Below are 14,251 nucleotides of genomic sequence, written 5' to 3'. Positions count from 1 at the left end.
CAGGAGCCATGTGCCTCCCATACTTAAGTGTGCAGAATGCGGGGCTGTGTTTGCTGACAGGCTGTTCTAAAGAGACACCTGGAAACTCACCTTCCCAGATGGGACCTCACAGGCAGGGAGATGCCCAGAGCCTCAGTAGCTGGACTGACATCTGGCCACGCTCCGTGTGGGGTCATTGTGCTGGCCTGTGAAGAGGATGGAGCTATTGGGGGTGTGCAGTGGAGCAGCAGGGGGAACCTCCCTCCCTCCACCTCCACTCCAGGGGTATCAGGTAGTTTGGTACAAGGTCAGGAGGCCATGTATCCTCCAGAACCTCAGGTCAAAGGAAGCCTGACACCCCAGAGATCTCGCCACCAGCACTCAGGGCTGCAGGGCACAGAGCAGGGGACTCTGTAGGAATTGGCCCAAGAGGGCAGAGTGGTGCCATCAGGATCAGGGACCATGCAGCCAGAAGCAGGGGACCAGGTGCCTGGGTGGGGCTGGGACTGGGACACAGGGGCTCTGGGATGAGGCGTGTCCTTCTGGCCAGGGCCGCAGTAGGAATGTGCTTTGCCAACATCCTGGCCTGGTGTCTTTGGTTTCAGTCGGGGGCACAGGGCCTGGCAGAGTCACCGGTATGGGAGCCACTGGGCAGAGACAACACCCCACCCCTCCTCTGTCCCTGACTTTTGGAGGGATGAGGGTGGGGATAAAGTCCCAGGGCTGGGAACCAGGAGACGGCACCTGGGCATGGCTAGGATCTGTTTTTCTGGGATACCCTGGCTCCTGTCCAGCTCCCCTGGAAAGGACTCTCTGCTGCCCCAGGCCTGCTCCGTGCTCAGTTCTGAGGACTCCCTAGTAAGGAGGCTGCAGAACATGCCGTCCATCCCCTGGTCCAGGGCTTCCTGCTTCCTCTGGGATTTTCTGCCGCAGAAGCCCATGTTATTACCATGTGTCATGACTGCTGGGCCTATTGTTCCAAAATGCCTTTGAAGTGGCTTTCCCTTGAGGGTTCAGCAGATACAGATAAGTGTGTAAGCAGGTTTCAGCCAGAGGGACGGCACTGGCCTGTGGCTGTCCTGTGAGTGATGTGGAGGCTAAGGCAAGACCAGGTGACAGGTGGTCCAGCAATGCATAGGGGCGTCCAAGCCTGCCCAGGGCCATGCCTGCTAGAAGTGCCCTCTCACACATTCCAGTGAGGTTGTGCAGCCTCCCAGCTCAGCTGACCCTCACAGGTGTCCCTGCTGTGGTGAGGCCAGCTGGGCAGAGCCCCTGGCTCCTACCCCTACCCCAGAGGGCAGTTCAGGTGTCTGGGACTGGGCCTGGCCTCTCTGTGACTTTTAGACCCCCAGGACTCTCCACCAGCAGCCCCTGACTATCCATCATTAGCCTCTGATTGTCCATCATCTGTCCCCTCACTGTCCACCATTAGCCTCTGACCATTGGCACTCACTGGGCAGTGGTGGTCGCCTGGCCCCTGCCCTGTTCTTGCATGCTCCAGGCCACTGGCCCTTGGTTCTGAGTGCTGTGTCCATTGTGCTCACATCGCTGGACACTTGCTGAGGAAATGCAGTAGAGTTGTCCTGCCGTACCCCCATTGGCTCCAGGAAAGCCTGCACTTTCAAGGTCCTTCTGCCCCAGCCTTGGGCCCTTCGAGTCCCATGCTCCAGGGAAGTGGTGGATGCAGAGCTGGGCACCCATGCTCCCACTGGTCCTGGCACAGACTCAGCCTCTCCAGGACGCCATGCACTGTTGTGTGAGGCTCCCAGGAGGCAGCAGCCCATCCTCACGGCCATGCTCCATACAGAGGGCCTAATCCCAACCTCTCTTTTCTGGCCTCTTCAGCTGGAGCAGGATGGCCCTGGGCTTTCCTGGGAAAGGCCTGGAAACTTGTCTGGGGCAGATCTGACCCTGAAGCTCTTCTAGACTGAAGCTACTGGTACAGGACCTACCTGGAGAGGGTGTCCCGGGTCTCAGGGGCAGCAAAACGCAGCCTCTGCTCCAGGACCCTGAGCAGGAGGGCCTTTTCCTGGGTGGAGGGTCATGGTACCCTGTGCCAGCATTGCTACTCTCGCCCTCTGTAGCTGGGCTCTTGGTGCAGAACTTGCCTCCTGCAGGTGTCTGCATACAGAGATGGGCCTAGGAGTGGTCGGTTTGGTCCTGGGGATTGAACCCAGCTCTGCCACTGAGCCACATCCGCAGCTGTCTGTATTTTAAAATTTGAGTCAGGACCTCATTAAGCTGCCCAGACTGGCCTGGAACTTGTCCTCCTCCTGCCTCAGCCTCCCTTGTGGCTGGGATTACAGATGTGTGCCGGGTTTTCCTGAGATTTATTCTCTAGGAGATGACGTTGGGCTTTGGTATGGCCTCAGAGTTCAGCCCAGAGCTCCCGTCCTGAGGACGTGTGGGTGGATGTGGGTCCTGTGCTGGCCCTCACAGGTGTCCCTGCTGTGGTGAGCCAGACAGGTTGCTTCATGTGCTGGGCCCACATGTTTTAAGGGACTTGGAGACCCTGAGGTCCCTGCCCCAGCCTTTGAAGGAGGCAGCCTTCTGCCAAGGTCGGTGAAGCCTGCCTGGTGTCCCTGTCCAGCATCTCTGACCCCCAGTGCCTGTGCTGCAGCCAGCCACTCATCTGAAGGAGAGACAGAAGCAGGTGAGTTGGGCTGGGCCTGACAGCCAAACAGCAGCTCCCTGTGGCCCCACCTGCCTGGGCTCGCAGCCACAGCACACCTCTGGGTCTGTTTCTCAGGCTGCGCCTGCTTCATGGAAGTGGTTCAAGGCCAAGTTGACTGTTTGTGGGGTCTGTAAACAGCCAGGCATTCCCCTCCCCAGTGAGAATGCTGCTCACACGCACGCGAGCCCCATGTGGCGCCCCGCGAGTGATCTGGCTCCAGGAGGCCGCGCCAGCTGCCCGCCGCCTGCCGGTGCCGCCCGCTCGCGTGACTGGCCGGCCTGTTGCTGCTCGGTCGCCTTGGCAACAGCTCTCAGGGGAGGACAGGCTCCCAACTTCCCCTCTGCCAAGGAGGAGCACGCAGGGGGCTGTTTAGAATTGTTCCTTTTTCCCTCTTCTTTCCCTTTGCGTGACCTTGACAAAAATAATCTTTGAAGTACTTGCTATTTTTCTGCCTGGGGCTGGAAGAAATCAGGATATTCCAAGAGTTTGCCAAAGGAAGTCCAGATGCTTGAAGCTCTGGCCTCTCTGCCTGCAGTGGCCCTGGCCAGTGGGCCTTGCTGCTGCCCACCTTCCCAAGCGTCAGGTGCAGCGTGCTGTGGCTTTTGGTAATTGAGCAGAGACCTGACTTTTCCCCTTAGAAATAATGCAACCTTTGGGCCTAATCCTTTTTCCACTTGGAAAAGTTACCTCATTTTCCATGTGCCATGTTTGAAAAAAAACCAAAACACTCTTGCAGGATTAAAAAGAGAGAGGGAAAGAAAACAAACACTCACAAGGCATATTTGGGAGATGGCTCCACATGTGTACAACTACTTGGCGTGACAATTTTGGACCAGAAAGTCAGTCTGATATTGAAGCCATATGATTCCACAAACAGCATTTTATGGTCTTTTAAAAAAAATTCTGCCTTGTGAGTTAAAATTAAGATTGTTTTTTCTTGTGACTAATCTCATAAAGTCTTTTTTAAGAAGACGTTTTATATACTCAAGCCTTGAAAGTCTCTTTGGTCTTTGAACTATTATTAGTAGGATAGCGTCAGTGCGTGCAGTGGCGGCACTGGTGGAGCTGGCAGGCACAGCCTAGGGACAGCGTGGGCTCTCATGCCTCCTGGGGGGCGCCCTGCTGAGGACCACACCTGCCTGGCTGAGCCAGGCCTCCGTGGTGGTACTGGACCCTGCGACTGCCCTTGTAGCTAACTCCACCCCTAGCTCCTGGGCTCACACATGAGCAGATGGCAGAGTAACAGGTGGTCACTGGAAGTGACCCCTGGCTTCCTGCCTGCCTCGGGGCACCCCAGCACCCCATCTCTGCCTGAGTCCCCCAAGCAGGGGCTGCCAGGGCTCAAAGGTGGGCACCAGATGGCCACCTGTACCGCCAGCCTCGGCAGTCTAGGTCTCTCTGTTCTGGGACATGGCCTCAGGCTCCTGACTGAAGCCAGCCACTGCAGGGATGGTGGCCCATCCAGTGAGACTGGTGGGGCCAGTGCTGGGCTGGGCTTCCCAGGTGGTCCTACCTTGCTCCTGTCATGCTTGGAGGGGGTAGTAGCAGACTGTCCTTCCTGCTGTGGCCCTGCAGCCCACACCACTGTCTGCAATAGCCCTGTCCATCCTGTGTCAGCCTTCCAAGTCACTAGGGTCACAGTCAGGCCACTGTGCCGGCCACAGTTCCGAGAGCAGCAGGAGCTGTCCACACTCCTGAGCCTTCCCTCATCCCGTGGGTGCTGCAAGGACATGTGAACCCTCACCCTTGCATCTTCTCGAAGCTGTCCTGGCTGCCTGCACACCTGTTCCCACCAGCATTACTCACCAGGCCAGTCAAGGGAGCCACCAGTGTCCATGAGAGAGGAAAAGAAGAGCAGGACAGATGGACAGGATCACCTCCCACACAGAAGAGGAATAGGGCCAACCCAGGAGGAGACGTGTGTGAACCATCCTCTGATGCCAGCCTCAGTCACATACAGGACTCGACTGCAACCAGAAGGCAGCCTGAGCAGAAGTGTGCAAAGCCAGGTGTGCAGTGGTCGCACCTGTGATCCCAGCGGCTGGGGAGGCTGAGGCCGAGGTTCACAAGTTCAGACCAGCCTCAGTGACTTACAAGGCCCTGAGCAACTCAGCAAGACCCTGTGTCAAATCAAAAGGGCTGAGGATGTGGTGTGGTGGTTAAGCGCCCCTGGGTTCGATACCCAGAACCAAAAAAAAAGTGCAAAAGACTGGAAGACATTTCTCAAAAGAAAACACAAATGTCCAATAGGCACATGAAAATATGCTCAGCCTTCCTAATCTTCAGGGTCAGCAATCAGAACCACAGTTAGGCAGCACTGCCCCAGGAAGAACCACAGCAGCCAGACACACTGTGGGTGAGGACGTTGGTGGGCATGTGAGGAAGGTATGGAAAGCTCAAATATTAAACAGAACTAGTGCAGGATCCATCTGCATCCCCAAGCCCACTGCAGCACTGTTCACAACAGGTGAGGCATGCAGACGACCAGATGCGTGTCACCTGGTGAGTGGGTGAGGGACATGTGCTATGTTCTTTGTGTGCACAAAGATTCAAATATCATTCAGCATTAAAATGTAGTAAGTCTAGGCCTTTGCAGTAGCACAGAGGGAGCAGAGGGACTGTCTGCTCTGAAGCCAACATGATCTCACTCACGTGGAAGCTGCAGAAGTGGCACTCAGGACGGAAGGAAGGACGTGACACACACTGCAACACGGATGGCCTAGAAGACGCCGTGCCGTGGGCAGCAGGCCGATCACAGAAGGACGAGGGCTGCGCCCTTCCACTTACAGGAGGTCAGATGCACAGAGAAGGCTGCATGGAGATCCCGGGGGGCTGGCTGGGGAGGTGCTCACAGGTGCAGGCCACAAGGGTGACGCAGTGAAGCTATGCACTCAGAAGTGGTCACAACGGTGGGCCTCACGTCCATGTATTTTGTCACATCTCTGAAGAGTTGGAAACAAACTCTGTCTTGACCAGTGGCACAAGGGACACAGCAGTCTGGCTTCAGTGGGTTGCAGCCTCAACACAAGTGCTAACACTAAAGGTGCTTTCGGAGAACCTTCCGGAAACATTTCTCTGAGCTGTAGGAGGACTGGCTGGGGTTTTGAGGTTAAGTGACTCTGGAGTGACCCAGAGGTGGTGAGAGACCCTCTACACCTGCTGTCTGCAGGTGGGCTCCGGCCACTGGCACTCTCCAATAAGCCCCTGACCACAGGAGACAGACCTGAGGAGAGGTCTCTCAGGCCCTCCTTGTGCAGCCCCAGCCCCAGGAGGAAGAGCTGTGTCCTTCTGCAGGTCAGTGGTGAGGCAGACTTGGCCTCCCGTTTGGTGACATCAGCAGATCCCAAATGTTCCAGGTCCCCAAGGAGGACTGAGCCTCGTGGGGGAGAGTGGGCCATGCTGAGGTGGCCATGCGCACCCTCCATGCTCTCCTCGCCAGCCCGGCGCCCAGCTGCGCAGGGAGGAAACGCACAAGGCTGTCTGCATTAATTCCTTACAAACTTCCAGGGGGTGACCAAGGCTGCAACAGCCCCCCAGGCGAGAAGGCAGCAGGCCGGTGGCTGGTGCCTCTAGGCTGGGCAAGGCAGGGCCCCCTGAGGGTTTCCCGGGGTCTGGTCTTGCAGTGCCCACGCCTGAGACGCCTGCTCCCCGGTGCAGCCGCGGGTTTGTCCCTGCTTCTCTCCCTTCAGCTCCGGGAATGTCCGGCTGCGTGGGAACCAGGACCTTTCCTGGTTGAGTCACACGTGAACCCTGGGAAACAACACTGCAGGGGGACCAGGCAGAGGTTCCGGCTCACGCACTGGTGTCTGTCACCAAGGGGCTCCCTGCGTCTGGCCTAACGAGGCAGGAAATCCATGGCAGAGCTAATTGGGGTGAATCAGGGAGAACTGCAGAGACAGGCAGAGGGAGGAAGGAGCCCTCTGCAGTGTGGCCCAGCCCTGCGTGGCGCCCCGGAGAGGTCCTGGCACTGCAGGGCCTCCACCCAGAGGGGTCCCCATTCCTGCCATCGCCCACTGCTCTTCCTGCTGGACAGTGCCAGGGCGCGGCCCAGCGGCTCCCTTCAGGAAGTGGATTTCTGCGCTGGTTCTGCCTCATGACTAGACTGCCCCGTGTGGGAGCTGGGGACCTTCTAAGTAGGTCTGAATAGTCGTCACAGCGCTGGAAGGGAGAACGGGAAGTCTCAGGATCAGGGGAGGCTGGGATCTGGGCAGCTGGTGTTTAGAGGCAGGCTCTGGGAAACCTTTAAGAAACAGAAAATACCCCAGCTGTGTGAGCCCCCCAGCATGGAGCGGGGAGACCACCAGCCATGGGAGCCAGACTGAGACCTCTGAAACCACAACTCTTCCTCCTCTAAGCCGATTTTCTCAGGTACTTTGTCCCAGCTGTGAGCAGCTGACTGGCCACTGATATTGCAGTGTGTTCCCAGGTTCACCAGGGAAGACGGTGCTGACTGACCTCCCGTGCCCCTGGGGAATCTTCCATTTGTTCAGATACAATTGGTGACTCTTGAGATGCTCTGAAGCTCTCTTCATGTGGGTTTTGCACACTTTGTGTCCGGTTTATTTGCACGTCGTTAGCTTCCTCGGTGTCTCTGTAAGTGGGTTTCATCTGCTGTTGCGTCCCCTGGTTTGGCCAGTTTTCTAGTACGCAGAGGTCATTGGTAAGGTGGGCTCATTCCTCACGGTCCCTTCATTGGCTGTTTCCTCATCGACTTGCCAGGGCTCCGGGCTGCTCTGAAGCAGAGAGGAGCTTTGCTCTCTTCCATTTCCTAGGCCCCAGTCAGTCGCTCACATCTGCTCCTCTGATGAGCTTCGTATTGCGGGACCAGGCAGCACCTCTTCTTTAAGGGCCCAATGGACAGTCCTTTGGGCTTTGTGGGTGTGCTGTGTGTCTCAACCACCCAGCTGGGCCACGGCAGTGCAGCTACAGGCACAAGTTAAGAGCTGGTGTGGCGTGTCCCAGTGACGGTCATGTGTGGACAGTTTGCCCACCGCTGGAGTGGGCAGCAGGGACACTTTGCCTCATTTCTTGATCTTACTGGAGATGCCTTGAATGTTTCTCTGTCAAAAAAGTCGCTATCTCAGGAGTAAAACACACACACATATGTTAAGACCGCATCAACGATTCCTGTTCTTTCAGTGTCTTTCTTTTATCAAGAGTGAGTGTTGGACTCTGTGGAAGACTTTCTCACGTCTATGGAGAACAGTGAAGATACTTCTTAGGTCAATAATGTGGTATATTGTATTAATAGATTCCCAAGGTTACCGACCTTGCATTCCTGGAACAATTTCCCTTGTCATTGATATATTGTTTTATTCATGTGAAATCAGTTGAAGTCTATTGGTATTTTGTTTAGCACATTTATGTCCATGTTCAAAGGTGGTGTTGGTCAATAATTTTCCATATCCAAGTGAAGTACCAGTGCCATACTTAAAGGGGTTGGAAGTTTCCCTTCACTTTCTATGCTCTGAGACAGTTTATGGGGCATTGATGTTATCTGATCTTTGAAAATTTGATAGAATTCCATGTAAAAACCATCTGGTGCATTTGGGTGGGATAGTTAGTTCCTTGATAACTTTCTCTATTTCTTCTACTGATATTGATCTTGTAAGCTTGTACTCTAATGGGGTCAATATTGTTAATTATATTTTATTAGGAAAATACATACTTAATTTGGGTTCTCAAATTATTTGTATAGAGAACTTTCTTCCACTTTTATTCAGTCCGCCCGCCTGCCCCAGGGAACCACTTTCTGATACTTCTCGCTGTCCATTCATGTGGCCTGTTCTTGGACTTCCTACAAACAGACTGTGCACATGCCTCTGGGTCCGCTTCCTTGACTTGACATGATGATTCTGAGATTCATCTGTGCTCATGCACCATCACTAGTGTTTTAAATCTGCTTCTTATTGTGTAATAATATTCCAAGATAGGACTCTTCCTGCAGTGGGTGGTCACCGGGTTGTTTCCAGCTTCCGATTTTGATGGACATGGCTGCCATGAAGAGCCTTGATCAGGTTTTCTGTGAACACCCCCGGTCTCTTGGGTCAGCACTGGTTGTGGATCCTCGTGGACATGACCAGTGTGCATCTTTCATGTGTGGGGCACGGTGTGGTGATCTGATGTGTTCGTGCAGTGGTGATGATAAGTCAGGGTGATTAGCACTCCATTCTTTAAACATCTTCCCCATGTTTGGTGTTGGGAACATGTGAACTCCTCATCCAGAGCTGTATAGACCAGAGCTTTTGCTTTGTGGACAACTGTCACCCTACTACGTGGCTGTGTTTGGTGCCTGCACCCCTCAGCTCCCCCCACCCAGTGACCTCTGCTCTGTCCCCCACCTCTAGGAAACCAGCTTTCTTAGCTTCCATCACCTGGCAGTCTTCACTCTGAGACCTCCGCCAGCTCCACCATGTTGCTGCAGATGGCAGGATCTCCTTATTCTTTGTGGCTGACTAGGGGTTCCGGGTGCACATGATCCAGGTTTCTTCACCCATCTCTCTGCCGATGGACACGAGCGTGGTGCCCGGCCTTGGCAGCTTCATTTTCCCAGGACGAACCTGGCCTGGGCCTGGTGACCTCCAGCTGCTCTGTGGGCACGGTGGGTGGCATTCCCTCCAGCGGGGCGCGAGGGCCCCCCCGTGCATCGTCTCCAGCACTGCTGCCACTTATCTTTTTGATGAAAACCATCACCCAGGGGCAGGTGGTCACTCATCTGTGAGTCTGACTGGCCCGGCCTGCGGTTGCTATGCCCGGTGTTTCTGGGTGCGGTTAGCATTTGCGTGTCTTCCTGGCAGGAGTGTCTCTGCGGGCCAGCTGCCCTTTCCACTGGGCACTTGCCACTGTGTTCTGATGCGGTGCCTCTGCTGAGGGTGGCCTGCAGGCCTCTCCCGAGGTCTCCTCTGCCCCGACGTCTCCACACCGAGCTCATCTTCTTGGTCCGCCGGGCACCCATTTTTGCTTTTGTTGCCTGTGCTTTTGGGATCTCACCCCAAAGTCTCCCCCTATACCAGTGTCTTAAAGTGCCTCCCAAAAACCAAGGAAGGAGAATGAACATTTAAAAACAAAACAAAACAAAATATGGGGGCATAGTCATGTGACCAAGTGCTACTAAGTCATTTTAAAATTTTAATAAAAGAGAAATAAGTTATTTATAAAAAATACCAGAGTGGAATTTCCGGGCACCTGGTGATGTAGGACCACTTTTATGAAGAACTGAGAACAGTTTTCCAAGCAGCCACATCCCACCGTGATGCTCCGTGACCTCCAGCGGCCCTGCTGTCAGCCGCTCTCACAGAACTGTCCCGGTGTGTGAAATGGTGTCCTCATGGAGTTTAAGTCTGCACTCCCCAGTGACTGACGGTACAGAGCATGTGTCATTTCTTTTCCTTTGGAAAAGTATCTGTTTAAGTGTTTTGTCCATTTTTCCAAAATTGGGTTGTGCGTCTCTTATGGTTGATTTGTAGAGGCTCCTTGTGTATGCTGGATAGAGACCTTCATCAGTGTGCTCTAGGAGGTCTTCCCCAGTCAGGGCCTCCTCTACTGTCCAGATCCACCTGCCTCAAGCTCACGGCGGTGCTCCCTGTGTGCCCTCTGGGAGCTCCATGCTCTACTGTGTATCTTGAATCAATGTTGGTGCGTGCAGAGAGACAGGACTTGGGCTCATTTTTCCTGCACAATGGACCATCGTCCCAGCCGTGACCATCTGCTGCTCTCTCCCTGTTGGATGGAGCCTCATGCCATGACTGAAGGTCGGTCTTGCCCTCACCCCAGGGCAGTGTTTCCTGGGGACTATGGCTGGCCCTGGTGCCTGTCCTCTAAGTTCTGCTTTTCCTCAAGAAGAGCTCCTGGGTCCCTTGGGGGTCCACCCGCTTTAGAATCAGCTTGTTATTCCCACAGGAGCCAGTGCACTGTGCTCTGGTCGGGTCGCACTGCGTCTGCAGAGGTGCGTCTCTCCGCTGGGGACACGGGTGTCCCTTGGCCTCTGAGGCCTCTCAGCAGCGTCCACAGCTTCCCATGCAGGCCTCACATGCTGTCTTTTAGGCCTGCTCCCAGGTGGTTGTGCTCTCTGATTTGGGCCTACCGTTCTCTCTGTGGGAAGCTATTGATTACAAATTCAGTGTTTTCAATAGACACCAGGCAGAGCCGGGGTGTGGCTCAGCAGTGGGCCTTTTCTGGGTTCCAGTGCAGTACTGCTAATGAATGCATGAATGAGCAAGAGGAAGAGGAAGTTCCTTATTACCCTTTTACTTTTTGAAGGAGCTGTGAATTCCTGGTGTGGTCTGTATTTTTCTTGAGGATTCTTCTTGAGAGTTTATTAATAAACATAGTAAAGAACAAACCCTCCTGCCGCAGTCCGGCTGCAGCAAAATAACCGGGGGATGACGAGCAACTTGTGTACATTGATACAGCAGGAGTGGGAGCCGTTTATTGTAGGACAGGAGGGGTCTATATACATTCCACACAGCTTATCTAATTAACATAAACTAGATACAGCAGTCAACCAATCAGGAATCTCCACACTTAATGGCTCGCTGGCGTTACTTCACAAACCACTCCCTCTGGCAAAATGCCAGGCGCCATCTTGACTTGTTTACAGACCCTAACACCCTCCCTTGCTGGTGATCTCTGCCGGCTCGAGCCTTTCCGCTGGCTTTTCGCTCCTAGTTCTGCTCATTCCTCCTCCGCGGGTGGAGCAGCTGTTCTTCTCCTGACGGATCTTGAGGGCCCTGCGTTCTCCCCTGGGGCACCTGGGCCTGACTCCTTGGTCCTTGATCCGACCTCTGCCTGTGGGTTGGATGTCTGCCGTGCTCTGCTCTGCTGCTGACCAAGGCTGGCTCCCTGCATCTTGTCCTCCCTCATCTTCCATGGTGAGTGGGGACTTGGGTGTAGGTGCAGCCCTTATCTGCCACCTATGGGTCTTCAATACCAACATTTCACAAACTCTTGGAAATGGATATGTAAAATCCCAGCAGAAAAATCAGCACATGACCCACACAGGCAAGTCGCCATGCAAGAGAAGCATGTCCCCGTGAATTTGGATCATCTCTTCAGTAATCCAAGAAAGGAAACTGTGGTGGGAAATTAAGTCTTCACTTAGCAGATTGGCAAAGTTCAAAATAAAATGGGGAAAAGCATCTAATGTGTTCAGGAACTAAGGGGTTTGAACTATGGAAAAATATGGAAAAAATAATTAAGGGAAATGAGTCAATGTTCTGCCAGTTGCCAGAGACTTCTCAGATGCTGCAGGCTCTGACTGTCTGGGTCTCACAGGAACAACTGAGCCATCTATGAACAGTGCTGTCCAGGGGGCCAAAGCCCTCGCACCAGCTGTTGCACTGCCCAAGTGGACTCATGACCAGTCCAAACTCACAAGGGCAACGTGAGACTGAAAGGTCTTCCACTTAGCATGGTCGTGCTCACTAGGGCTCCCTGGGCATGCTGATGGACAGATGAGAGAGAAAGAAAGATGTTGTGAGGATGATGGACAGATGGAGAGGTAGATACATGATGATACATGTTAGGTAATACATGACAGAGATGATGGATAGACAGATAGATGATACATAAATATGATTATACTGATGGATGATAGAGGTGATCGATAGATGGATAGACACATGGTCAATAAATGATTATCATAATAGATGAAAGATGTTATCATGAAAGATAAATAGGTGGGATAGATAAGTAGGTGATAGAGATTCATCCAATGAATGGATGATAGGTAATAAGTAGAGATAAATGATAGGTAATTGATAGATGATAAGAGAGATGACAGATAAATAGATAACATATGATAATAGAGATGAAGGATTGCCGCAGTCTGGCTGGGCACAAATCAGGAGCCACTGAAGCAGGAACAAACTTTATTTTTGAACTGCAGGAAAACACTTCACACAGCTCCCGGGGAATCCTCCCGAACACCACGTGGCTCGTCCAGGAACCCCCAGCCGGAAATATCTCTCCCGGAAATCCCTCCTCCTGCACTTCCCCAATCAATGGGAACTCTCGGGAAATCCCCACGAGAACTCTAAAATAGTGCGAGAACTCAAAAGTAGCGGCAGAGGCGGATAGTAATGCCTCGCCTGTCAATCAATACTGTTGGCAAAATGCCAGGGGCCATACAGACTCAGCCGTGGCTCTCAGCAAAGGATGAATAGATAGTAGATGATAATAGAGACGATGGATGGATAGATAATAGGTAAATGTGATGGACAGATGATAGGCGATAATAGAGATGATGGATGGACACGTGATATACATTAGGTAGAAGTGATGGATGGATGACAGTAGAGATGATGGATGGACACGTGATATACATTAGGTAGAAGTGATGGATGGATGACAGTAGAGATGATGGATGGACACGTGATATACATTAGGTAGATGTGATGGATGGATGACAGTAGAGACGATGGATGGACACGTGATAGGACACAGGTAGAAGTGATGGATGGATGACAGTAGAGACGATGGATGGACACGTGATAGGACACAGGTAGATGTGATGGATGGATGACAGTAGAGACGATGGATGGACACGTGATAGGACACAGGTAGAAGTGATGGATGGATGACAGTAGAGACGATGGATGGACACGTGATAGGACACAGGTAGAAGTGATGGATGGATGACAGTAGAGACGATGGATGGACACGTGATAGGACACAGGTAGAAGTGATGGATGGATGACAGTAGAGACGATGGATGGACACGTGATAGGACACAGGTAGAAGTGATGGATGGATGACAGTAGAGATGATGGATGGACACGTGATAGGACACAGGTAGATGTGATGGATGGATGACAGTAGAGACGATGGATGGACACGTGATAGGACACAGGTAGAAGTGATGGATGGATGACAGTAGAGACGATGGATGGACACGTGATAGGACACAGGTAGATGTGATGGATGGATGACAGTAGAGACGATGGATGGACACGTGATAGGACACAGGTAGAAGTGATGGATGGATGACAGTAGAGACGATGGATGGACACGTGATAGGACACAGGTAGAAGTGATGGATGGATGACAGTAGAGACGATGGATGGACACGTGATAGGACACAGGTAGAAGTGATGGATGGATGATTGATGATGATACATGGACGACAGAGACGGGCTGGCATGATGGATGGGAGGATGGGTGGCAGTCACCATGGATGGGTGATGGATAGGCACACAGGTGGGTAGGTAGGTATGTGACAGATAGATGGTCTCTAGAACACTCACTGGTCATTGTTAGGGGCTCTGGTATCTTGTGCATCCTCACTGGCTGTGGCTCTGGGAAGCCACCACAGGACAGAGTGTAGGACTTGCTTTGTGAGTAAAGGCAGGCTGTGAAGTCCAGCACAGCACAGTGATGTGCCTTAAACCGCCCCCCCCCCCGTTGGGGGCCAGGGTTATAGAAAGAGAGAAAGAAAGAAAGAGAGAAAGAGAGAAAGAGAGAAAGAAAGAAAGAAAGAAAGAAAGAAAGAAATTGTGTCTATTAAAAAAGATCTTTTAAAAAAAGAAAAACCCACGATTGTGAGCATACCTAACAGTCATAAGGAGTGCTGTACATAATAAGCATGGGTGAATTTTAAAG

General features: G+C 52.8%; 1 protein-coding gene across 2 annotated transcripts in view; it reads left to right on the top strand.

Moving 5' to 3' along the window:
* Positions 1–14,251, top strand: part of Ahrr (aryl hydrocarbon receptor repressor) — a 94,945-nt gene that overhangs the window by 59,242 nt on the left and 21,452 nt on the right. The gene's annotated exons all lie outside the window — the stretch shown is intronic.

The sequence above is a fragment of the Marmota monax genome, unplaced genomic scaffold, assembly GCF_021218885.2.
Source record: "Marmota monax isolate L192 unplaced genomic scaffold, Marmota_monax_Labrador192_F-V1.1 WCK01_AAM20220418_F8-fsc00082, whole genome shotgun sequence".
Classification (NCBI taxonomy): domain Eukaryota; kingdom Metazoa; phylum Chordata; class Mammalia; order Rodentia; family Sciuridae; genus Marmota; species Marmota monax.
The sequence above is the reverse complement of the archived record's forward strand: the minus strand, read 5'-3'. Positions and strand labels throughout refer to the sequence as shown.